General features: G+C 39.8%; 2 long non-coding RNA genes across 3 annotated transcripts in view; one reads left to right on the top strand and one right to left on the bottom strand.

Annotated features, from left to right (window-relative positions):
* The window catches only part of LOC117976408 (uncharacterized), a 345,286-nt gene that overhangs the window by 300,239 nt on the left and 18,175 nt on the right, over positions 1-26,872 (bottom strand). The window lies entirely within an intron of this gene.
* LOC130541414 (uncharacterized) lies at positions 591-10,390 on the top strand. The gene is made up of 4 exons (XR_008955467.2): positions 591-1,429; positions 1,526-1,641; positions 9,017-9,185; positions 9,849-10,390. It is a non-coding gene; the product is annotated as an uncharacterized LOC130541414 (long non-coding RNA).

Here is a 26,872-nt window from a genome sequence, read left to right as displayed (position 1 = left end):
GTTAAGGTTTCCGGAGAAATACATGAATGTGTGTGTAGGGGTGTGTGTGTGTGCATACACATACATACACATATATAATATCTATCATATACCATCATATATACCGCATACATATGTAAAATATACTTATTATATATATATGTGTGAGTTTTATTTTAAGGAATTAGCTCATGCAATGGTGAAGACTGGCAAATTAGAAATCTGTGGGACAAATTAACAGAATGAAAACTCAAGTAGAAGTTTCAAGCTGTAGTTCTGAAGCAGAATTTCTTCTCGGGGAAACCTGTTTTTGCTCTTAACATTGTCAACTGATAAACGAAATTATCAAGTATAATCTCCTTTACTTGAAGTAAACTGATCATAGATATCAACTACATATACAAAATACTTTCACGAGAATACTTAGATTAGTATTTCCGTAAGTAGTCGGGTACCATAGCCTAGCCAATTGACACACGAAATTAATTCATCAAAATCTCCAACGTCAGTAACATTGACTGATAGTTTTCAAAAACATTTGTTGACTAATAAATAGATAATTATGAGATCACAAGACCAAAATATGAAGGCATAAAACCACCTTAGAGACTATCTGTGTCAGAATTCTAAAGCTCAGAGATTCTCCATGCTGCATCCCCCATACCATCTATATCTAAGGCTGGGGTGTAAAGTAAGAAATGGTTTTCAACAAGCATGCTAGGGCCACCACAACTAATCCCACTGCCCTGCAAGCATCTCCAGATGATTTTGATGCAGTTGGTCCACAGGTCACAGCCTGAAAAACTCTAAGACCGTCAGCTCATCAACTACAATAATATTCTCTCCAGCATTCTAGACAATGGCTTTCCAACCCCTTTAAGGACTGGGGCTTACTACCTACTCAAGTAGTCCATTTGTCTTCAATCAGATGACTAGTAAAAAGTTCTTTCATATACTGGGTCCAAACAGGACTTTCTGAACTTTCTGGCTATTGTTACCAGTTCTCTTTTGTGCAGCTCAGAGTATTTCGAGGCCAATGGCCTGAGCTACAAATGATTGAAAGGGCAACTTAGGTTCAGGTGATTCCTCGAAAGATTTGGTCCACATGACTGCTCACTCACCGGTAAAAGGGCTTAATGTAAGCCAGCTATATTGCTGACTGTGCAAGGATGTGGGGTTGTCTGAGAATAGCCTTCAATGGCACTGACTGACTAGGAGAGCCTCAAGAATACTTTATAAAGCCCATGGTGGGGCAGTGAATCTGGAAACCTGATAAGAAAATAGGTTGTTACGGTTCTGCTTATTAGAGTGGACTCCTAGACCTAATGAAAATGCTAAATTATAAATCCAGAATAAGAACTGGAATAAAGTTCTCTAGAATTACTAGAAACAGCAAAAGAAAATTGGATGAAGACAATATTGGAGCTTTTCTACTTTAGCTGACAAGCTGGTATATGGGGACTCTTTGATACTCTAAGGAAATTATTTAATAATTCATGAATTCATTCATTTACTAAATATTAATTACATGCTTATTGTGTACCAGGCACTGTACTGGATACTGAGAAAAAAGTGGTAAACAAAACTAACATGGTCTCTACTCTCCTGGAATTAAAAGTCTAGTGAGGGATGACACAGTAAACCATAAAGAAAATATTAAACGTAAGTATGTTATAAAATATTAAGCGTGTAGTAAAAGAAACAAACAAGGTGTGTTTGTATAGAGAATAACAAGGCAGGCCTTGGTGTTCGGGGGGAGGTTTTTCTAAGGGGATAGAGCTTATATTAGATCTGAGGACAAACAGAAATTTATGGAGTACTCTAGGCACAGCCCTATGGAACAACATGTGCAAAGGCTGAGAGGCAGGAAAGGCCTTTGCACACACAAGAACCTGAAAAAATGCCCATGTAGTGGGAGCATGAGTGAAAGGAGACTGTGGTTCAAGATGAGGCTGCAGAGATCAACAGGACTCTGCAGTCACAGTAAACATTTGAGGAGCAAATCATTAAAGGACAAAAAGCAGACCATGGCACAATTCAGTTCATGTTTAAGGGAATTGGTCTGCCCATAGTTAGAGAATGAATAGAAGGGGGCAAGATTAGAAGTAAATCATTTAATAGGTAATTGCCCAAATGGCAAATATAGGTCATAAGAATTAGGGTAGCTGGGGGAGAATTTGAAAAAAGCAGACTGATTCAAAATACAGTATACACAGGAGTTTGACTTAGTATACTCCGTGAGGGAAGGAACAATGTGTGTTTTGCTTAGCAGACTTATCTTCAGTTCTTAGTACAGTGTTTGGTGTGTAAATAGCAATATAGTTGCTCCTCATTATTTACAGACTCCGTATTTATGAATTTGCTTATTCCCTAAAATTTGTAACCCCAAAATCAATGCTTATGGCACTTTTGCCATTGTTTGCAGAAATGCACTTGCAAAAACAGGTGAAGAGTTTGAGTCATGGACGTTCCTGGCTGAGGTCAAACAAGAGCACATTCTGCCTTCTTGTTTCTAGTTTTATATTTTCAACAAGTGTCCTTTTTGCTGCCTGGTTAGTGCCACGTTTGGTCATATTTTTGTGCTTTGTGTTGGTGCTTTTGCTGTACAAAATGCCCCCCAGGCCTAGTGCTGAAGTGCTATGTAGTGTTCCTGAGTGCAAGAAAGCTGTGGTGTGACTTATGGAGAAAATTTGTGTGTTAGGTGAGCCTCATTCCAGTATGAGCCAGAGCTGTTGGCAGTGAATTCAATATTAACGAATCAACTATATGTACACATATATATTCAAGAAGGTGTCTTTAAACAGAAACACACCTAAAATGTATTGGTCAGTCGATGTAAACATTGTAACCAGAGGCTCGAAGGCACCTAACCTGTGTTTTCTTTAAGAGCAATGGTTCAGTATTCGCTAAATCAGTGTTCACAGTGACTTTATAGAATATAATTGCCACACACAATGAACATCAACTCTAACTGCTAATTGAACAAATGAATTAATGTGATAGATGTGGCAGATTTTGTCAATGAACTGAGGGCTTTAGACTTGAGCAACTGCACTGAAGGTGCCATCATCTATGGAGACATGATATTCTGGGACAGAAACAGGTTTGGGAGGAAAAGAGAAAATGCTATTTTTCCATGTTTCTTTAGAGATGCCTATGAGATATCCAAGCAGAGATGTCAAGTAGCCAGTTAGATAGATATGAGTCTGAATCTCAGAGGAGATTTCTGGACTGGAGACATAAATTGGTAAGTCATCAGCATACAGATGATGCTTAAAGCCACAGGGGATAGAGGAGGTCACCTAGGAAATAAGCGCAGGGAGAGATGAAAAGAGGACCCAGAACTAAGCCCTAGAGCACACCCACACTCAAAGAGCCAGCATAGAGGACCCAGCAAAGGAGACTGCAGGTGAGAAGAAGACAGCCAGGAAATGTGTGGAGCCACAGAAGCCAAGGGAGGCCTGTGCTGAGAATAACAGCCTTCAGCCTTAGAGAATGTGGCTGAGAGGCTATGGAAGATAAGGCTGAAAGTTGCCCTTGGATGGTACAATGAAATTGTCAGTGACCTTGGGCTACTACTTTTAGGGCAAAAGAGTGAACTAAGGAATGATTGAGAAGATGAGAAAATAAAAGCAGCACAATTTGACAACTTCTAGAAGAAGTTTTATGTTGAAGGGTAGCAGAGAATTGAGGCATTGGCTGGAGAGAGATAAGGAGTCATGAGAAGGTTTTGCTTTTTGATTTTAACTTGGAAAATACTACCACATGCGTTCAAACTGAGGAATAATGCAGTAAGAAAGGGGGAGATTAATCATGATGAAGAGAGGAGAAAATTAGACTTCACAGTAGTAAGAAAGAATGGGATCCTGGACATGTTTGAAGGAACTAGTCTTTGTTAAGAGGAGAGACCACCACAGTTGAATTCATGTGTGCTCATGTACACACACACACACACACACAGTATCTCTGCAACTGATAACGTAAGCTAAGTGTAAGACTCTTCAAGTATTCCTATTACCTTCTTGATTTTAACCAAAGTTCCAACAGGTACAGATATTTTTGAAACTCGTTTCTAGTCTTCCTACATTTGCATTTCTTTTTTCTCATGTTTCAATCTTCAGACTTTTGCCCTTGATTTTGTATGTACTTGCCCTTCTGGGGTTCTTCTAAGTCTCTTTCTGACTCTCAACTCTTTCTAGAGACTTATTTTCTGTTTCCTTCTCCCAGCTTCTAAAAATGTGAGTCATGTCTTTTTTCCACCAGAAGTGCTGCCTGAGGCTAAAAAACTGATCTGGTATAGCTCCAGCCCTCCTGCCTCACTGCCCCTAATGGGCAAAGTCCCCTGGGCAGCCATGACCCCCAGGAAGTGCAAGACTCAGCATAGCAAGGGCTACAGTTTCATTAGAAACTGTTTCCGGCAGTTTTATGCTCGTCAATTTTCACTGATGTTCAGAATTTTTTTGCAGCATGACTGTGCTAACATTTTTAGGTTTCCATAGCCCAGGGATATCCTCTCTTGATCTACCACAACACATGACAACCATAGACCTGCTGTGTGCTCTGCTAGCCATTTTAAACACACTGCCTCATTTATTCTTCATAACACCCTGTGAAGCAGGTATCATCATTCCCATTTTATGGATTAGGAAAGTGAGACTCAGGAGTCACATGGCTAATAAGCCAGGAGACCCAGATTTGGACTCATGTAAAACTCCAAAACCTGAAGCCTTTCCTTTTTGGCCAGGATGCAAAGTGGCAGCAGAGTTCACTTGTCACATCCTTTCGGCCGCCACTTAATTCCACGTATGTTCCAGCTCCTCAAGTCTACAGAGACTGCCTTGGAGAAAAATACCAATTCAGATCAACTCATGACCCACCTAGTTCAATGCCTGACCCAGTAAATTACTGCCTGTGGCCCCCACCAGAGGCCCTGGTTGTACTTCTGCTATCTGAGAAACCATGGCACACTGCTACTTTAACCCTCATGTTCAATCTGAATAATAGAAATAAGAGGAAGGTAGAACTTTTTTTTAAGTCGCTGGCAAATTCTTTGGCAGGTGGTGAAAACTAATGTTATAGAAGAGGCCCAGTCTAAGTAAAAATTAGTAATTATGAGCTTCAGAGCAAGGAAAATATAACACAACCATGAGTGGACAGGGGGCTGCTGTGGGTTAGAACATGGCCTGCTCAAGCACACATGCAGGTGGTAGAGAGGGATGTCCTGCTGTTCTAGATGCTAAAAAAAAAAAAAGACCAGCAGGACCCAAGGCACCAAGAGAAGACAGCTTTACACAAAGGAGAGAAGCAGAAGAGAGCTCTGGAGTAAGACAGGGACCCTGAGAATGAACTGGGGTGTTCACGAGGACACTCAGCTTGCTGGTGGTGTGAGCCAGGTTGAAGCAGCAGCCAGACACAAGATAAAGGAAATAAGAGAAAGGAAACATACAGAAGCAGACTAAGAAGGTGTGATAACAAATATTAGAGCAGGTACCAATCTTATTCTACTGATAACTTTCTTTTTTAATCGGGAATACAGAGCTAGGTTGCTATGAATCAATTTATACTTTATGCTATTTTAGTAAAGAGGGCTCTGACTTTTTTTTTAAAGCAGATGTGATTTGATTATGTGCTAATCTCTGCCCAATTAATAGCATTATTCAGACTGTCTCCAAAGTGCATCAGAACAACTAGTTAAAAAGGAAGAATGAAGTCAAATCCATTTTTGGCACCAGGTATATATGATAGGGGCATACCTGGAAACACAAGTTCGTAACCTCTTTGTGACATTCAAACCAACTTGTGTGTGTAGGCACAGCCCCCGAACAATGTGACAGCCAGATCAGATTTTCAAATCCAGTTTCTCCCAGACCCTTCATCCTCCACAGAGGCAAAAGAAGATTTGGTGGTAAAGTTTGTCTAATTATTGGCAAAAAATGTGGGAGTAAAAACCCACACCTCGACCCAAAGGCTTCATCGCCCTTTCAAACAAGTTTTCTGAACAAAGAATCTTATAATGTGCAGCTGTACAAGGCAGAGGGGGTAAGAGCAATACAAAACTCACAAAACTATGGGCACTGCACACATGCACACACACGTGTGACGCGTTAAACAAGCATGTACACATACACAGAGCACACGGCATGTCAGGGCACGACTGTGCTAATGCAGGGTTTGGGGAAGAAGTTAAATCTAACCCTAGGAAATGAAATGTTTAAAATTCCTTAATTTTAAAGGTTCTTGATATAATTGTTAATGAAATCACATGTGCCACAGCAAGATCATTATCATAACTATTACTGCTAATATTAATAACAAAAACTAGTATTTGCATAATACTTTACATAAATTACATCACTGGTCTTTGAAAGGTATTTTGATAACATTTCAAACAAATAACCAAGGGACAGGGAACAAAAAGAACAAGGCTTTATTTATATCAGGGGCTCCCAGGCTTTCTGTCACCAAGGACCTCCTTTATTCTTTTTCCTCTAAGGTTTCCTATTTTTAATGTTTTTGTCTCATTGACAACCTTTATTAAAGAATTCTCCATTCCCCTATGTTTATTCATCAAAGAACAATCAGTATGCAATAATCCGCATTACCTCACTGAGCTAATATAATTCCACGAACTTGGTGTTTGAGTTACCCTCTGAAGCCTTATTATCAGTAAATCCATTTCAGTTCAGTTTTTAAATATACAGAACATTTCTTTAAGGTCTCCGCTACCTCCTTAAAGGACTTCTAGGAGTCCTAGGGCCCTGGGCAAGAAAGCACTAATTGAAATCTCAAATAATTTTTTTTTTTGTTTATTTTTGTTTTTGAGATGGAGTCTCACTCTGTTGCCCAGGCTGGAGTGCAGTGGTGCCATCTCGGCTCACTGCAACCTCTGCTTCCTGGGTTCAAGTGATTCTCCTGCCTCAGCCTCCTGAGTAGCTGGGATTACAGGTGTACGCCACCGTGTCCAGCTGATTTTTGTATTTTTAGTAGAGATGGGGTTTCACCATGTTGCCCAGGCTGGTCTCGAACTCCGACCTCAAGTAATTGGCCTGCCTTGGCCTCCCAATCAAATAATTTTTTTCCATTATTTTTAAATTCAGTATGTGTTAATAAAGGAAGAGTATTTACATTTTTTTAAAGAGAACTTGGAAGTCTCTTTAGTCAGACATCACAAAGCAATTATTTGAGGGCACACACACACAAGAAGGAAGGCAAACAACTAACAACTGCCAACACCATTGCCTCACCAGAAACACATTCCGTGAGCATGGCAAAGCCACCGCAAGGGCTATCCAGAAAAGTATGTGTGATGGCTCTGATGTCAATGTGCCTGGTGTCCCATCCTGGCTGTCACTTGTTAGCTAAATGCATGGAAAATAATCTAAACTTCTCGGTGCCTCAATTTTTTTCACCTGGAACATAGGATCATAATAGGCCGACTTGTTTAGAGCTATGTGGGACTTCTATGAGTAAATATACATAAAGAGCTTAACACAGTGCCTGACACATGACAAGTGAGCAATACATTTTAGCTATTACTATCATCATAAGTACCTAGTTGCAGGACCTGTGGCTGATTCCTAACCTTTTTCAAGCCCACAAAAAGAAAATCTGAACATCCATGAAATCTGTTTTTGTTGAATCTCTTATTCCCAAAATTGTTAGAATGTGCATAGCTGCTTTGATCAAATCTGAAGTAGCATGCATAGAAGTTAGGGATGAAGGCTATGAAGGCAGAATTCCCTTGGTTAAATAAACTTCTCTAGCTTTTACTAGCTAAGAAGAGCTGGATATAACCTCGGGTTTATCCATCAGTTTCCCCATTGATAAATGGGGATCATAACTAGCTCCTGGAGCAATGGAGATTTAATGAGATCATATATATAAAGTTATTAAGCACTTTATATAGTAAACCCCCTCCCTCTAAAACGTTGGCTACCATGATTACTATCTGTTAACATACGAAAGTAATATTTGCTGAATCTTGTCCCTCATGCAAAATATAACACTTTCGAAATCCAAATACATTTTCATTTACTAAGGCAAAGCACTTAGATAAAGTGACCTTGGAAATGCAAAGCTAAAAAAAAAATTGCTAGATAATTTGTTCATCTGTCTTTTCCCCTTGCACACATTAACTGTGGCTTGATCTTGAACTATGTCAATATGCATCAACAGGGTCAACAGTTTTAACTAATCTGTGTAGGTATTTCACTGGTTGCTTCAGTTAAAGGACTGATTAGTAATCAATTAGTAGCTGGTCAATTTAGTCAAAAGTATCAAACTAGTTCCCCACCCGCCCCTAATGTTTCTGTTATGTCCTAGGTCCTGCTAGAGGCCTATGGAGAGATGAAATTCATTGCAAAGGTGGTCATCCACCCGCTTGCTCCAGAGCTATCCCTAAGACTGCTCAGGTAGCTCACATGTCCAGTCCCTCCCCAGATCCCCTTCTGCCAAATTAAAATCTCTCCAAGTCAGAACTGACAGGCAGGGCCTTTTCCTTTCTTTAACCTGAAGCCTTGCTTCATGTTTCTATGGGAAACACCAAACTCTACCTAAATAATAAAAAGTGGGAAAGTTTCCCCAGGCAGAGTGCCTCTTCCGCACCTTGATTAGCCGAGCAAAATGTAGACATAAAATGCAATTGCTTTTTTTTCCCAGATGCTAAAAATGTCAGCCTTGATTTACCCCAACACTCTGACTGACTCACTGCAGACATAAATCCTTCACGCCCAATGCAATCATTTTTTGACCTGTTCAGCGGCGGAGAGAGGGAGGGCTTCACATTTATCTTCCTGGTGCCAGCACTGCGATCCCAATAACTTTTCCTTCATCTGCCCCTTATAAGGAGCAAGAGCCAGAGAAGTAAAGGCAAAAAGGTGCATGTTCATTATATTTTTTCTGAGATATGATGCAACAAGTGATATTTTTTAAATGATTGAGAAGGAAGGGGAAGAGAAGAATAAAAAGTATTTTTATAGATCTATTTCCTCTCACCTGAAACACAACCTCACTTTGTCTCTGCTTCATCCATGATTAGGAAAATGCAGGAGTACCTTCCATTTGGGAAACAGCTGTCTTTCTACTATAAGGAGAAACCTGGTGCTTTTCTGCCTGGTACTGTTCCAGCACAGCACATGTGATATTCCCTGGATTGAGAGCAGAGTCATGATAATAGCCACTGCTGGTGGATGACCCAACACAGCCAGGTGGTCCATTGGTTTGGAAGTGTAGCCTCCAAAACTTTGGCATGTGAAGCACAACCCATTGAACAAACAGCTACCAGTTGGTTAATAGGAAAGACACAGGGTCTGACCTTGCGTCTGCCCCTTACTGAGAGCAGCTTTGGGCCAATCACTTCTTTCTCCATAATTAGGTCCCTGAATCTTTAAAATGGGGCCATGCATGCCTGTCCCTCACCTCTTTCTTCATAAGGACCTTGTATTTTTTAAATGCTTTGAGCTCTTCTGAAGCAGAGAGAGGTGCACATTTATAGTACTGTTTTTCCTGGTCTCCATGGTTATGAATCAGAAAAATGATGCCCATTTTTCCCCATAAGAAATGGTCTTTTCCCTTCCAAATTCACGAGGTGTGCAGAAGAGCCACTTCAACCTCCCACAGTGGCAGTGTGGCATTCTCCCTTCAGCCACTTGTCCATACCTCTCCCTGAGGATATCATGGCCACAAGTCCCTTTCCAAGGTACCACTTCTCTTTATTCCTGTCCCTTGCAAATGAGGTTTTTTGATCATCTTCCCCTTGCATTATGTTTCTAGACTAGAAGTTTCTTAATGGTAGAGAGTGTATTCCTGTGACTATCATATACTAAGTATGCAATATTGAGTTAATCAAATGGACTTTTGTCTTCCTGCAGCCTCAGTCATCTCACCCTTGGCAAAACAATCTTTCTAGAGCCAAATACTTGAGGGATCTCCCTTGGCACATAGCTTCCTGCATATCCTGACTCTCTTCTGGCTGTTCTCTTCCAACCTACAAAGATGTAAGGTGAATTTAATTCAGGACCACTGGAGAAGAGCAGAAGCAGATCCCTCCTATCTCTCCACGACCTCCTCAGCAAGCAGGCCATGTCCTCCAGCCCACTCCCCGTCCCACTGCCTGCCCATACATACTCCAGGAGAACAGTACCTGTTTACGGTCTCTTGGCTCTCTGGAGTGTGGAGTGCTCTCAGAGTTGAGAGGGGAAGACACTGGCATGCCATGAGCAGGACTGCCTTGGAGCCAACTCACAGCTGAGCTTCCTACCTGGTCTTCCAGGGAAGGTGGAGCTTTAAGAAGCTTGACCTCCTCATAGCACCAGCATAAAGGGCAGTTAACTGTTTGGGCATCAAAATAGGCATTGTGTGAGTTGTTGTGTATCCCCAGACCAACGTGACAATAGAAACAAATTATTCCTAAGGTTGGGAAAGGTGACAGAGACTCATCAATTTCAAGCATATCTCTATGGTTGGGGTAGCCCTAACCAAAGACCCCTGCCTCGTGTAGAGTGGGAGAAAGCCTTTTAGCAGCTCTGTAGGCTTTAGCTCAAATAATACCCCCATCCAAGCTCCATTCTGCACATCGAAGAGAAAAGGAAATAACTTAACACCAGCACTTTAAACGTTATGAGAACTGGGTGATATGCTCTGCTAGCCAGCCTCTGGCCTTGGAATCCATACATTATTTAATGGGAAGGAAGACACACCTTAAATGAGCCATAACAATTGCTTAAGGGAGATGGGAGTGGGGGGAGAGGAAGGATTGTGTGTGTATTTTTTTAATTTCTCAGACCATACCCATTAGTTTTGTTTCTTATTTAGGATACAGCAATAATCATGCTAATATTTTACAGCCGGGCTTCACTCTTTAGTCATTACTTTAATCAAACCCATCAGCGAACGAAGGAACACGTTACCAGGTGGGAATAACTGCTACCGCTCGCTGTTAATTACTTTGCATTTTACAGCAATCAGCAGCAAGGGCTGAGATCATAATAAATTCATGACTTATGGGCCCATAAAATCATTACCGTAGGAAAATATGTTTTACCGGGGATTCGATGGGCCGCTGCTCAGACAGAGATTTCTTGAAGGAAATGACACCCATGAAATTAAACTGATCCTTGCAGTCAGCAGAAATGTAAATGTACAAAGAGAGCAAAATTTTACCATGGGAGAAAGGGGCTGGCGGGAGCGGGACTGGGTGCTGGCTGAGTGTGGAGGGTGCATGGCCATGGGAGGGGCGGGGCCAATAGGTACCGCTGGGAAGAGGATGCGGAAGGAAGAGGCTCCCAGGCAGGAAAAGGCTTTAGAGAGAGCAGGGAAGGAAAGAGGCTCAGTGGCCTGTGGGTGATTCAGAGGTCCAGACGTCTGGGAGAGCAGTCGTTTTACTATATCATAGTCTCTAACCTCTCCCAGCTTTGGTTATTTCAGCCAGCTTTTTCCCATTGCCTTGGGTACTGTGACTTAGGTGGTCTCAGAGGCCCTGAGGATGTTGATGTTAAAGGCACAGGGACAAGTCCACAAATCAGCCCTGCCAGAGTCCAAGAAGGGAGGGAGGTTCACTCCTGTGTTTTCCCCACTGTTTTCAAGCAACCTAAGTAGGCTTTTTGATGGATAGCTGCACTTCTTCACTGAGGCAACACTGCCCCTGGCTTCCAACGCCCACTGCCACCCCACACACATCTCCAGCCTCCTTGTGTAGGTCTCTGTGTCCTTAAAGGCCATCTGTGGACTATGGGAAATGCTCTCCAAGGAGAATAATGAAAACCCTGGTGTTTGTTTTATTGGGAGGTTTCTCTATCTTCAAATTTCTCCCGGGATGCATTCATGCCATTTGTTTAGAAGAAACTGTTTCCTTTTCCATTGCTTCTTCCAATTACACTAGACAAACACAGACCCTTATCTGGTGTTATTTAAGCATGAAATTATAACAGATCCTTTTAAATGCTAAAGCACTAAAAATAAGTCATTTTATCAAGACACACCAGTTCTAGATCTAGTAGCTCATTAATTTCTGTAAATCAGACAAGATGAAATTCAAACAAAATCTGAGAGCTTCCAGTGAAGGAGCATTCATTCTTTCTGAGATGATCACCATCCTTGTTCACCATGATCATTATTGTTCACGTTTCTAGGGGGTAGTGGGGGCTGTCCTCTCAACTTGGAAGACCATCCCAGCTGAGAGGAATCAGTGTCACCAGAAGGACCACAAGGAGACAAACATGAGTTGGAATCCTTCTTTTACCACTTCCCTAAGTGGTGGGTCTTAGGGAATTTACTTAACTTCCTGGACCTCAGTTATATATCCTGTAAAACAGAGAAAATTATACCTACCTTTAAATAAAGAATTGCTGTGGAAATGAAATGAGCTTACTATTCACATGTAGCACAAAATAAAACACTAAGCAGGCTTTCTGATGAAGTTGATTCACTTATTTGAAATTCTCTCCTCCACCCCACCCCAAGGTCAGGCAAGGCAAAATAGCCAGCCTCCTAAAGGAAGTCAGAGAGGCTGGGGAGCTGGCTAGCATGAGTTGGCCCCTGAGAACCTTGCACAGCAGCAGCCTGTTAAAAGAGATGATGAACGAATGGTGTGGGGTGTTTGGCCACATTCCCACCTGTCACTGTGACTTTCAGGAAAATGTACAGCACTTCTCGGTTCTTGGGAGATTCTGAGCCTCATATAAGCCTAATTTGCTCCAGAAGCAAGAGGCAGGGACAGAAGGCACCAGCCTCACTGGGATCACCAGGCTATGATGTCAAATTTTCCCCATTATGGTCTCTTCCTCTTGCATTCACTTTTTTGAAACTGTGGATAATAAACGGAAGGAGGGAGCCCCCTTGTCATTATTTGCCCCATCATCCTGCTCCCTCCAACAAAGGGTTGGCCCCAGACATCATCTCACCGCAGCGGCAGTACTGGCAGCAAAGTTTAGCAAGGGAGCTTGCTCTCCATAAACTATTAACTGCTTTCACTGTCAATAAAAGCAAAACTGACCTGCCTCCCTTGCCTTGTTTCTTCCCCCAGCCCCCATCCCAGTTCACTACCTCAGCACTAGGGAAAGAGAAACAGCTGAGGAGCTCTGAACACAATTAATCATTTTTAAGCAACAAACCAACTAATGCAATAACCCACCAACTTTTCATCTCTCAGGAGAGCAGAGTTTCAATATCATTTTGGATCACAAGTGAAATAAGTTAGATGGATGCTGACATTTTAGCCATGTATGTGTCCTTGATAAGTTGAATAAGCAAGCCCCTTACAATGAGATGAAATAAAATGAGGGGAGATTTAGGGGTGTATGGGGTTTTCCCCTCATTTAAAATTTCTGAAGCCATGTTGGAGCAGTGGAAAGCAGAAAAGTACCAGAGTCAGCAAAGACAGGTTTCAATCCCAGCTCTGTCATGTACGAGTTCCTTGACTTTGGGCAAGTGCTTTAACCCCCCTGATCCTCAGTTTCCCCATCTGAATTATTGAGATTATGCATCTACCTTTCATGGTTGTTGTAAAAGATAAAATAATTAATGTTTATAAAACACCTGTAACAGGGTAAATAGTCAACAAATGGTTGTGGTTATTACTAGATTAGCACCTTGTTACTGAAAAACCTCCAAGGAGCTACTGTAATGAGTTTGAGTGAGGATTCTAACCTGTGTGATAAAACCCCAAAATGCTTTGTGCTACAAAACCCAAATACACAATGCCAGAATACCTATACCAGTTAGAATCCTTTGGCAACACAAGTAGAATACACTTATTCTAGACAACTTCCATAGAAAATGATTGTGAAAATGAATAACAGGTAGCTTAGTCATTCAACTTTACATCTCAACTATCATTAGATGTCATTAGGAGGGATTTTAAAAGGGGATATCCTACCTTACCATTGTTGAGTGGATAAAGGAAGATTCAAGGCCAAGATAAAGACTAATTTAAGCTCCATGTCTGAAGACACTTATGCTTTAAATATATCAAAACATCTGGACTCCCCAAAAATGTTTATTCATAAAACTTACATAATAGCACAGACTAATTATTCTTCAGATGTCTTACATATGTGCCAGTTTCTGTTTTCTATGTGCTGTAACATTTTATAGCAGATCAGTAAATACATAGGCTGATACTAATTTTTTAACAGAAAAAACTTTCAGTTATTGATATTAGTTTTGAGATGATGGTAATTTTTCCTTTGAATTAGGAAAGATAAATAATGTTATCAGCACCTTTTAGGTGTCCTGCACTGTTCTAGGCATTTACACATCTTATCACAACTGGTTCTAGCAACAACCTACAAGGTATGTAGATTTATTCCCATTTCATAAAGAAGGAAGTTGGGGTTCAGATTTATTGCTTAGGTCACCCAGCTAGAGATGGAGGTGGGCACCTGCTCCTGAATGACTACTGGGTAAATTATGAAATTAGGGCAAAAATAAGTTATTTGAAACCAATGAGAATAAAGACCCAAGGTACCAGAATCTCTGGGACACAGCTAAAGAAGTGTTTAGAGGGAAATTTATAGCACTAAATGCCCACATCAGAAAGTAGAAAAGATCCAATACAGACACCCTAAAATCACAATTAAAAGAACTAGAGAAGCAAGAGCAAACAAACTCACAAGCTAGCAGATGACAAGAAATAACTAAGATTAGAGCAGAATTGAAGGGGATAGAGACACTGAAAACCCTTAAAAAAAAATCAATGAATCCAGGAGCTGGTTTTTTGAAAAGATTAACAAAATAGATAGACCATGAGCCATACTAATAAAGAAGAAAAGGGTGAAGAATAAAATAGACACAATAAAAAATGATAAAGGGGAGATCACCACTGATCCCTCAGAAATAGAAAATACCATCAGAGAATACTATGAACACCTCTACATAAATAAACTAGAAAATCTAGAAGAAATGGATAAATTCCTGGACACATACACCTTCCCGAGACTAAACCAGGAAGAAGTCGAATCCCTGAATAGAGCAATAACAAGTTCTGAAATTGAGGCAGTAATTAATAGCCTACCAACCAAAAAGTGCCCAGGACCAGATGGAGTCACAGCTGAATTCTACCAGAGGTAGAAAGAGGAGCTGGTACCATTCCTTCTGAAACTATTCCAAACAACACAAAAAGAGGGACTCCTCCCTAATTCATTTTATGAGGCCAGCATCATCCTGATACCAAAACCTAGCAGAGACACAACAGAAAAAGAAACTTTCAGGCCAATATCCCTGATGAACATCAGTGAGAAAATCCTCAATAAAATACTGGCAAACTGAATCCAGCAGCACATCAGAAAGCTTATCCACCAGGATCAAGTCAGCTTCATCCCTAGGATGCAAGGCTGGTTCCACATACACAAATCAATAAATGTAATCCATCACATAAACAGAACCAACGACAAAAACTGCATGATTATCTCAATAGAGGCAGAAAAGGTCTTCAATAAAATTCAACACCCTTTCATGCTAAAAACTCTCAATAAACTGGGTATTGATGGAATATATCTCAAAATAATAAGAGCTATTTATGACAAAACCATAGCCAATATCATGCTGAATGGGCAAAAGCTGGAAGCATTCCCTTTGAAAACTGGCAAGACAAGGATGCCCTCTCTCACCTCTCCTATTCAACATAGTATTGGAAGTTCCGGCCAGGGAAATTGGGCAAGAGAAAGAAAGAAAGGGTATTCAAATAGGAAGAGAGGAAGTCGAATTGTCTCTGTTTGCAGATGACATGATTGTATATTTAGAAAACTCCATTGTCTCAGCCCAAAATCTCCTTAAGCTCATAAGCAACTTCAGCAAAGTCTCAGGATACAAACTCAATATGCAGAAATCACAAGCATTCCTATACACCAATAATAGAGACACAAATCATGAGTGAACTGCCATTCACAATTGCTGCAAAGAAAATAAAATACCTAGGAATATGACTTACAAGGGAGGTGAAGGACCTCTTCAAGGAGAACTGCAAACCACTGCTCAAGGAAATAAGAGAGGACACAAACAAATGGAAAAACATCCCATGCTCATGGATAGAAAGAATCAATATTGTGAAAATGGCCATACAGCCCAAAGTAATTTATAGATTCAATGCTCTTCCCATCAAGCTACCATTGACTTTCTTCACAGAACTAGAAAAAACTACTTTAAATTTCATACGGAACCAAAAAAGAGCCTGTATAGCCAAGACAATCGTAAACAAAAAGAACAAAGCTGGAGGCATCATGCTACCTGATTTAAAACTATACTACAAGGCTACAGTAACCAAAACAGCATGGTACTGGTACCAAAACAGATATATAGACCAATGGAACAGAATAGAGTACTCAGAAATAACACCACACATCTACAACCATCTGATCTTAGACAAATCTGACAAAACAAGAAATGGGGAAGGGATCCCTATTTAATAAATGGTGCTGGGAAAGCTGGCTAGCCATGTGCAGAAAATTGAAACTGGACCCCTTCCTTACACCTTATACAAAAATTAACTCAAGATGGATTAAAGACTTAAATGTTAGACCTAAAACCGTAAAAACCCTAGAAGAAAATCTAGGCAATACCATTCAGGACATAGGCATGGTCAAAGACTTCATGACTAAAACACCGAAAGCAATTGAAACAAAAGCCAAAATTGACAAATGGGATCTAATTAAACTAAAGAGCTTCTGCACAGCAAAAGAAACTATCATCAGAGTGAACAGGCAACCTATAGAATGGGAGAAAATGTTTGCAATCTATCTGTCTGATAAAGATCTAATATAAAGAATCTACAAGGAACTTAAACAAATTTACAAGAAAAAAACAACCCCATCAAAGAGTGGACAAAGGATATGAATAGACATGTCTCAGAAGAAGACATTTATGCATCCAACAAACATATGAAAAAAGAAGTTCATCATCACTGGTCATTAGAGAAACGCAAATCAAAACCGTAATGAGATACCATCTCACACCAGTTAGAATGACGATCATTATAAAGTCAGGAAAAAACAGACACTAGAGAGGATGCAGAGAAATAGGAATGCTTTTACACTGTTGGTGGGAATGTAAATTAATTCAACCATTGTGGAAGACAGTATGGTGATTCCTCATGGATCTAGAACCAGAAATACCATTTGACCCAGCAATCCCATTACTGGGTATATACCCAAAGGATTATAAATCATTCTACTTTAAAGACACATGCACACGTATGTTTATCACAGCACTATTTACAATAGCAAAGGCTTGGAACCAACCCAAATGCTTATCAATGATAGACTGGATAAAGAAAATGTGGCACATATAAACCATGGAATACTATGCAGCCATAAAAAAAGAATGAGTTCATGTCCTTTGCAGGGACATGGATGAAGCTGGAAACCATCATTCTCAGCAAACTAACACAGGAACAGAAAACCAAACAACACAGATTCTCACTCATAAGCGGGAGTTGAACAATGAGAACACATGGACACAGGGAGGGGAATATCACACACAGGGCCTGTTGGGGGGCAGGGGGCAAGAGGAGGGATAGCATTAGGACAAATACCTAATGCATGTGGGGCTTAAAACCTAGATGATGGGTTGATGGGTGCAGCAAACCACCATGGCACATGTGTACCTGTGTAACAAATCTGCATGCTCTGTGTATGTATCCCAGAACTTAAAGTATAATAATAAAAAAAGAAGAAATCACAAGATAAAAAATTTAAAAAAAAATAGAGATGGAGGTGGGCTTTGAAGCCAGATTTATCTAAAGATCAAACTGCCTTACTCCAGGGAAAAAGCTACATGGGGGCATATGTGCCCTGGAAGGAAAACAAAAATATTGCTTGGGACATAATTATACTAAACAATTATTTGTTGCTTATCTGAAATTCAAATTTAACTGGGCACACTATATTTTATCTGGCAACCTTATTTTATGTTTTGAAATTAGGTTTTGTATACCTTTTCCTATATTTTTGATTTTTATTTCACTGTTCTTTTTGTTAAATTAAGTAAAAATGAATGCATAGTTCTTAATCTACAAAACACTAATGTGGTATTTCTCTGGCTTTGTTTTTTTTTTGTTACTGATCCTAAGCTCCAAAGCAGACCACACTGCTATCTCAGAGTCCAAAAAGGAAAAAACAAAGCTTTGCTCTCTTTTCTTGGAGATAGCTGTTTCATATTTCAAATACAATTTTTAAAAAATCAACTATTGTGACCTTTATATTTGAAAGGATCATTACTTATGTTGCCATTCATCAGGACTTTAAGGAGAGGATATTTGAGTCTCTACCTTGCTCACAAAATAAGGAGGTGATGATCAAAACCAAAGAGTTTTCAGTTTTGGACAAAATGGTGAACTAACACAGACTGCTGGTTCCCCAAACTGAGCTTGGAGAAAATGACAGAGGAAGACATGAAATCCATGAAATATGAAATAATAACTTAAAAAGAAACTCTCCCCTAAAACTCCTATTGACGGTGGGGGAAGGGAAGGGATGATAGCAAACAGAATTGACTGTGACTTTGTGGCACTTGGGGCTTTCCATCCTAAGAGATACCCTCTTCAGTCTCCTTCAACTTGCCAGGACCAACAGACTACTGTTTGACCAGTGTCTCCTCATTACCAAACAGAGTAGCTGATATCCTTAAGAAAATCAAAGCTCACAGTCAAATACTTAAGTACCTTAAGAATAAAACTACCTCCAAAGAAAAATAATGAACTTGATGACATAAAATATATAAAGCACAATTATTGGAACAGAAAGATCAAGAATTTAGAATAAGTGTAACAAGTATACGTTTGAGGATAAATATACTATCAATATAAAACAAGAAAAATGAAAGAAAAAGAAACATGATAAAGTATTAGAAATAAAAATTTAATAATGGAAATTTTAAAAAATAGGGTAAATAATAGGATGGATCCAGCTGAATGGGAAACTGATGAGCTGAAAGATCAGATTAAGAATGCCACAGGATCTATAGCGATAATCACTGGTTTTTGTCATTGGTTCTGTTTATGTGATGGATTACATTCATTGATTTGCATATGTTGAACCAGCCTTGCATCCCAGGGATGAAGCTGACTTGACTGTGGTGGATAAGCTTTTTAATGTGCTGCTGGATTCGGTTGCCAGTATTTTTTTTTTTTTTTTTTGAGACGAAGTCTCGCTCTCTTGCCCAGGCTGTAATGCAGTGGTGCGGATCTCGGTTCACTGCAACCTCCACCTCCTGAGTTCAAGCAATTTTCCTGCCTCAGCTTCCTGAGTGAGTAGCTGGGATTACACGTGCCCACCACCAGGCCCAGCAAATTTTTGTATTTTTTTTTTTAGTAGAGACGGGGTTTCACTGTATTGGCCAGGCTGGTCTCAAACTCCTGACCTCAGGTAATCCACCCCCCTTGGCCTCCCAAAGTGCTGGGATTACAGGCTTGAGCCACCATGCCTGGCCGGTTTGCTAGTATTTTATTCAGAACTTTTGCATTGATGTTCATCAGGGATATTTTCTTTTTTTGTTGTGTCTCTGCCAGGTTTTGGTATCAGGATGATGCTGGGGTCATAAAATGAATTAGGGAGGAGTACCTATTTTTCTGTTGTTTGGAATAGTTTCAGAAGGAATGGTACCAGCTCCTCTTTGTACCTCTGGTAGAATTCGGCTGTGACTCCATCTGGTCCTGGGATTTTTTTGGTTGGTAGGCTATTAATTACTGCCTCAACTTTAGAACCTGTTATTGCTCTATTCAAGGATTTAACTTCTTCCTGGTTTAGTCTCAGGAAGGTGTATGTGTCCAGGAATTTATCCACTTTTTTTCTAGATTTTCTAGTTTATGTAGAGGTGTTTATAGTATTCTCTGATGGTATTTTGTATTTCTGTGGGATCAGTGGTAATCTCCCCTTTATCATTTTTTATTGTGTCTGTTTTACTCTTCTCCCTTTTCTTCTTTATTATTATGACTAGTGGTCTATCTATTTTGTTAATCTTTTCAAAAAACCAGCTCCTGGATTCATTGATTTTTTGAAGGGTTTTTAGTGTCTCTATCCCCTTCAGTTCTGCTCTGATCTTAAGTTATTTCTTGGCTTCTGCTAGCTTTTAAGTTTGTTTGCTCTTGCTTCTCTAGTTCTCTTAATTGTGATGTTAGGAGGTTGATTTTAGATTTTTCCTGCTTTCTCCCATGGGCATTTAGTGCTATAAGTTTCCCTCTAAACACTTCTTTACCTGTGTCCCAGAGATTCTGGTACATTGTGTCTTTGTTCTCATTGGTTTCAAAGAAATTCATTTCTGCCCTAATTTCGTTATTTACCCAGTAGTCTTCCAGGAGCAGGTTGTTCAGTTTCCATGTAGTTGTACAGTTTTCAGTGAGTTTCTTAATCCTGAGTTCTAATTTGATTGCATTGTGGTCTGATAGACTGTTAATGATTTCCATTCTTTTGCATTTGTTGAGGAGTCTGACCTCCAATTATGTGGTCAATTTTAGAAGAAGTGCTATGTGATGCTGAGAAGAATGTATGTTCTATTGATTCAGGGTGGAGAGTTCTGCAGATGTCTATTAGTTCTGCTTGGTCCAGAGCTGAGTTCAAGTCCTGAATATCCTTGTTAATTTTCTGTCTCATTGATCTAATATTGACAGTGTGGTGTTAAAGTCTCCCACTATTATTGTGTGGGACTCTAAGTCTCTTTGTACATCTCTACAAACTTGCTTTATGAATCTGGGTGCTACTGTATTGGCTGCATATATATTTAGCATAGCTCTTCTTGTTGCATTGATCCCTTTACCATTACATAATGGCCTTCTTTTCTTTTTTGATCTTTATTGGTTTAAAGTCTGTTTTATCAGAGACTAGGATTGCAACTCCTGCTTTTTTTTGCTTTCCATTTTCTTGGTAGATCTTCCTCCATCCCTTTATTTTGAGCCAATGTGTGTCTTTGCACATGAGATGGGTCTCCTAAATATAGCACACTGATGGATCTTGACTCTTTATCCAATTTGCCAGTCAGTGTATTTTAATTGGGGCATTTAGCCCATTTACATTTAAGTTTAATATTGTTATGTGGAATTCAATCCTGTCATTATGATGCTAGCTGGTTATTTTGCCCATTAGTTGATGCAGTTTCTTCATAGTGTCAATGGTCTTTACATTTTGGTATGTTTTTGCAGTGGCTGGTATTGGTTTTTCCTTTCCATATTTAGTGCTTCCTTCAGGAGCTCTTGTAAGGCAGGCCTGGTGGTGACAAAATCCCTCAGCATTTGCTTGTCTGTAAGGATTTTATTTCTCTTCACTTATGAAGCTTAGTTTGGCTGAATATGAAATTCTGGGTTGAAAATCCTTTTCTTTAAGAATGTTGAATATTGGTCCCCGCTGTCTTCTGGCTTGTAGGCTTTCTGCAGAGAAATCCACTGTTAGTCTAATGGGCTTCCCTTTGTGGGTAACCCGACCTTTCTTTCTGGCTGCCCTTAACATTTTTTCCTTCATTTCAACCTTGGTGAATCCGACGATTATGTGTCTTTGGGTTGCTCTTCTCAAGGAGTATCTTTATGACGTTCTCTATGTTTCCTGAATTTGAATGTTGGCCTGTCTTGCTACGTTGGGGAAGTTCTCCTGGATAGTATCCTGAAGTGTGTTTTACAACTTGTTTCCATTCTCCCCATCACTTTCAGGTACGCCAATGAAACATAGGTTTGGTCTTTTCACATAGCCCCATATTTCTTGGAGGCTTTGTTCATTCCTTTTTTTGCTTTTTTCTCTAATCTTGTCTTCACACTTTATTTCATACCCCAGCACAGCACAGCTGCTCCACAAAAGTGTGGCCATACTGCTTCTTTAAGCAGGTCCCCGATGCTGTTTCTCCTCACTGGGCAGAACCTCCTAACTAGGGCCTCCTGCCACACCCTTTGGTATTCTCTGGCCTACAAAAATTTGAAAACTCCCTGGCACAGAACTCTGAGAATGAGCAGTGGGCCACCATCTTTGCTGTCTGGGCAACTTAACAGTTCCAGCCTTCAGGCTATGGAGAATCCAAGCCAACCAGGGGTAGAAGTGGTACCCCAGACAGCAGAGAAGCCCCATGAAAACATTGCCAGACTACTTTTTTAAGTGAGTCCCTGAACCCATTCCTCATCACCAGGTGGAGCCTCCCAACCAGGGTCTCTGGCTACCCCCATCAATGTCCTCCAGCTGACAGAGATTTCAGGCCTACCTGAGACAGAGCTCCCAGAAGGAGGGGCAGGCCACCATCTTTGCTGTTTGGGTGACTTAGCTGTTCCAACCTTTGGGCTTCAGAGTATCCAAAGTGACCAGGGGCTGAAGTAGACCCTGAGTACAGCAAAGCTGCTATATAAAAACTTGGCCAGACTACTTTTATATGTGGGTCCCCAATCTCATTCCTTCTGATTGGGTGGGACCCTCCTGGGGTCATCAGCCACCTCCTACAGGTTTTTTCAGGCCAGAAAGAAGTCCATACCTCCTTGGGATGGAGCTCTCAGAGGAAGAGGCAGACTGCCATCTTTCCTGTTTTGCAGCCTTCATTGGTGATTCCTCCAGGCACTAAAAATTCTGAGGCAACTAGAGATTGGAGCAGACCCCTGGCATACCACAGTAGCCTGACAGAAAAATGGCCAGACTGTTAAATAAAATATCCAAAGGTTAGCAACCTCAAAGACTGAAGGCAGATAAGCCTACAAAGATGAGAAAGAATCAGCATAAGAACACTGAAAATTCAAAAAGCCAGAGTGCCCTCTTTCCTCCAAATGACCACATCACCTCTCCAGCAAGGGTTCAGAACTGTGCTGAGGCTGAGATGGCTGAAATGACAGAAATAGAATTCAGAATATGAATAGAAATGAAGTTCACTGAGCTAAAGGAGTGTGTTGTAACCCAGTGCAAGGAAGCTAAAAATTATGATAAAACATTGCAAGAGATGACAGGCAAAATGGCCAGTACAGAGAATGTAACTGACCCAATAAAGCTGAAAAACAGATGACAAGAATTTTATAATGCAATCCCGAGTTTTAACAACAGAATAGACCAAGAGTGGAAAGAATCTCAGAGCAGAAGACTGCCTTTCTGAAATAAGACAAACAGATAAGAGTAGAGAAAAAAGAATAAAACAGAATGAACAAAACCTCCAAGAAATATGGGATTATGTAAAGAGACTGAATCTGTGACTGGTATACCTGAAAGAGATGGGGAGAATAAAACCAATTTGGAAAACATATTTCAGGATATCATCCATGAGAACTTCCCCAGCCTAGCTGGAGAGGCTAACATTCAAATTCAGAAAATGCAGAGAGAGAACCTCAGTAAGATACTCCATGAGAAGATCATCTCCAAGATACATAATCATCAGATTCTCAGAGGTGGAAATGAAAGGAAAAATTTTAAAGGCAGCTACAGAGAAAGGCCAGGTCACCTATAAAGGGAAGCCCATTAGACTAACAAAGGACCTCTCAGCTGAAATCTTACAAGCCAGAAGAGATTGGGGGCCAATATTCAACATTCTTAAAGAAAAGAAATTCCAACTCAGAATTTCATATCTGGCCAAACTAAGCTTCATAAGTGAAGGAGAAATAAGACAATTTTTTGACAAGCAAATACTGAGGGAATTTGTTACCACAAGATGTGCCTTACAAGAGCCCCTGAAGGAAGCACTAAATATGGAAGGGGAAAATTGTTACCAGACACTACAAAAACACACTAAAGTACACAGACCAGTGACACTATAAAGCAACTGCATAAAAAAGTCTTTAAAATAACCAGCTAACATCATGAAGGCAGGATCAAAATCACATATATTAATACTAACCTTAAATGTAGGTGGGCTAAATGCCCCAATTTAAAGACACAGAGTTGCAAGCTTGATAAAGAACAAAGACCCATTGATATGCTGTCTTCAAGAGACCTATCTCACATGCAGTGACACACATAAACTCAAAATAAAGGGATGGAGGAAAATCTACCAAGCAAATGGGGGACAGAAAAAAGCAAGGGTTGCAATCCTAGTTTCTGACAAAATAGACTTTAAGCCAACAAGATCATAAGAGACAAGGGCATTACATAATGGTAAAGGGTTCAATTCAACAAGAAGATCTAATTATCCTAAATATATATGTACCCAGATTCATAAAGCAAGTTTTTTAAGACCTTCAAAGATACAGACTCCCACACAATAACAGTGAGAGACTTTAACACCCCACTGACAATATTAGACAGATCTTTGAGACAGAAAATTAACAAAGATATTCATGACCTGATCAAATGGACCTGATAGATATCTACAGAACTCTCCACTCAAAAACAATAGAATATACATTCTTCTCATTGACACAACATGGCATTTACTCTAAAATCAATCACATAATCGGAAGTAAAATACTCCACAGCAAATATAAGAGAACTGAAATCATAACAAACAGTCTCTTGGGCCACAAAACAATCAAATTAGAAATAAAGACTAAGAAATTCTCTCAAAAAGCCCTACTTGCAAACTGAATCCAGCAGCACATCAAAAGCTAATTCACCACGATCAAGTAGGCTTCATCTCCAGGATGCAAGTGTGTTCAACAAATCAATAAATATGATTCATCACATAAACAGAATGAAAGACAAAAACCACATGATTATCTAAATAAAAGCAAAAAAGGCTTTTTATAAAATTCAACACTCCTTCATGTTAAACGCTCTCATTAAATTGGGTATGGAGGAACATACCTCAAAATAATAACAGCCATATATGACAAACCCACAGCCAATATCATACTGAATGGTCAAATGCTGGAAGCATTCCCCTTGAAAACTGGCATAATACAAGGATGCCCTCTCTCACCACTCCTATTCAACATAGTATTGGAAGTTCTGGCCAGGGAAATCAGGCAAGAGAAAGTAATAAAGGGCATCCAAATAGAAAGAGAGGAAGTCAAACTATCACTGTTTGCAGATGACATGATCCTATATCTAGAAAACTTCATAGACTTAGCTCAAAACCTTCTTAAGCTGATAAATAACTTCAGCAAAGTCTCAGAATACAAAATCAATGTGCAAAAATCACTAGCATTCCCATACACCAACAACAGTCAAGCCGAGAACCAAACCAGGAATGAACTCCCATGCACAATTGCCACCAAAAGAATAAAATACCTAGGAATGAAACTAACAAGGGAGATGAAAGGGCTCTATAGGAAGACCTACAAAACATCGTGCAAAAAAATCACAGATGACACACAAAAAAAATTCCATGCTCATAGATAGGAAGAATCAATATTGTGAAAATGGCCATACTGAAAAGCAAATTGTAGATTCAATGCTATTCCTATTTAACTACCATTGACATTCTTCACAGAAGTAGAGAAAACTATTTTATAATTCACAAGGAACTATAAAGGAGCCCAAATAGCCAAAGCAATATTAAGCAAAAAGCACAAAGCTAGAGGCATCACACTACCTAACTTCAAACTATACTACAGGGCTGCAGTAAACAAAACAGCATGATACTGGCACAAAAACAGACACGCAGACCAATGGAACACAATAGAGGACCCAGAAATAAGACCACACACCTACAGCTATCTGATCTTCAACAAGCCTGACAAAAACAAGCAATGGGGAAAGGATTCCCTGTTCAACAATGGTGCAAGGACAACTGGCTAGCTATATGCAGAAGATTGAAACTGGACCCCTTCTTTACACCATATACAAAAATTAACTCAAGATGGATAAAGAACTAAATGTAAAACCCAAAACTGTGAAAACCCTGGAAGACAACCTAGGGAACACCATTCATAGGCATGGGCAAAGATTTCATGACAAAGACGCCAAAAGCAATGCAACAAAGGCTAAAATTGACAAATGGAATCTAATTAAACTAAATAGTTTCTGCACAGCAAAAGAAATTATCAGAGCGAACAGGCAACCTAAAGAATGGGAGAAAATTTTTGCAATCTACCTATCTGACAAAGGTCTAACATCCAGAATTTACAAAGAACTTAAACAAATTTACAAGAAAAAAAAACAAACCCATCAAAAAGGGGGCAAAGGGCATGAAGAGATGCTTTTCAAAAGAAAATATACACGGGGCCAACAAGCATAAGAAAAAAATCTCAACATCACTGATCATTAGAGAAATGCAAATCAAAACCACAATGAGATACCATCTATTACCAGTCAGATGGCTATTATTAAAAACTACAGATGCTGGCGAAATTGTGGAGAAAAAGTAATGCTTATATATTGTTGGTGGGATTGTAAATTAGTTCAGCCATTGGAGAAGACAGTGTGGAGATTCCTCAAAGACCTAAAGACAGAAATACCATTCAACTCAGCAATCCCATTAATGGGTATATACCTGAAGGAATATAAATCATTCTATTACAAAGACACATGCATGCATATGTTCACTGCAGCACTATTCACAATAGCAAAGACATGGAATCAACCTAAATGATAGGCTGTATAAAGAAATCTTTATAGGCTATATAAAGAATGATAGACTGCATAAAGAAAATGTGGTTTGTATACACCATGGAATACTATGCAGCCATTAAAAAGCATGAAATCATGTCCTTTACAAGGACATGGATGGAGCTGGAGGCCTCTATCCTTAGCAAACTAACACAGAACAGAAAACCAGGTACCACATGTTCTCACCTATAAGTGGGACCTAAATTATAAGAACACATGGACATATAGGAAAACACACACTGGGGTCTTTTAGAAGGTGGAGGGTGGAAGGAAGGAGAGGATCAGGAAAAATAACTAACGGGTACTAGGCTAAATACCTGCGTGATCAGATAATCTGTACAACAACAAACTCCCATGACACAAGTTTACCTATATAACAAATATGCACCTGTACACCTGAACTTAAAATAAAAGTTAAGATAAAAGAATGCCACAGGAGGCTGGGCTCAGTGTCTCACTGTAATCCCAGTATT

This window comes from Pan paniscus, chromosome 1 (genome assembly GCF_029289425.2).
Source record: "Pan paniscus chromosome 1, NHGRI_mPanPan1-v2.0_pri, whole genome shotgun sequence".
Lineage (NCBI taxonomy): Eukaryota > Metazoa > Chordata > Mammalia > Primates > Hominidae > Pan > Pan paniscus.
Note: the sequence above shows the minus strand (reverse complement) of the source record. Positions and strands in the feature narration are given on the sequence as shown.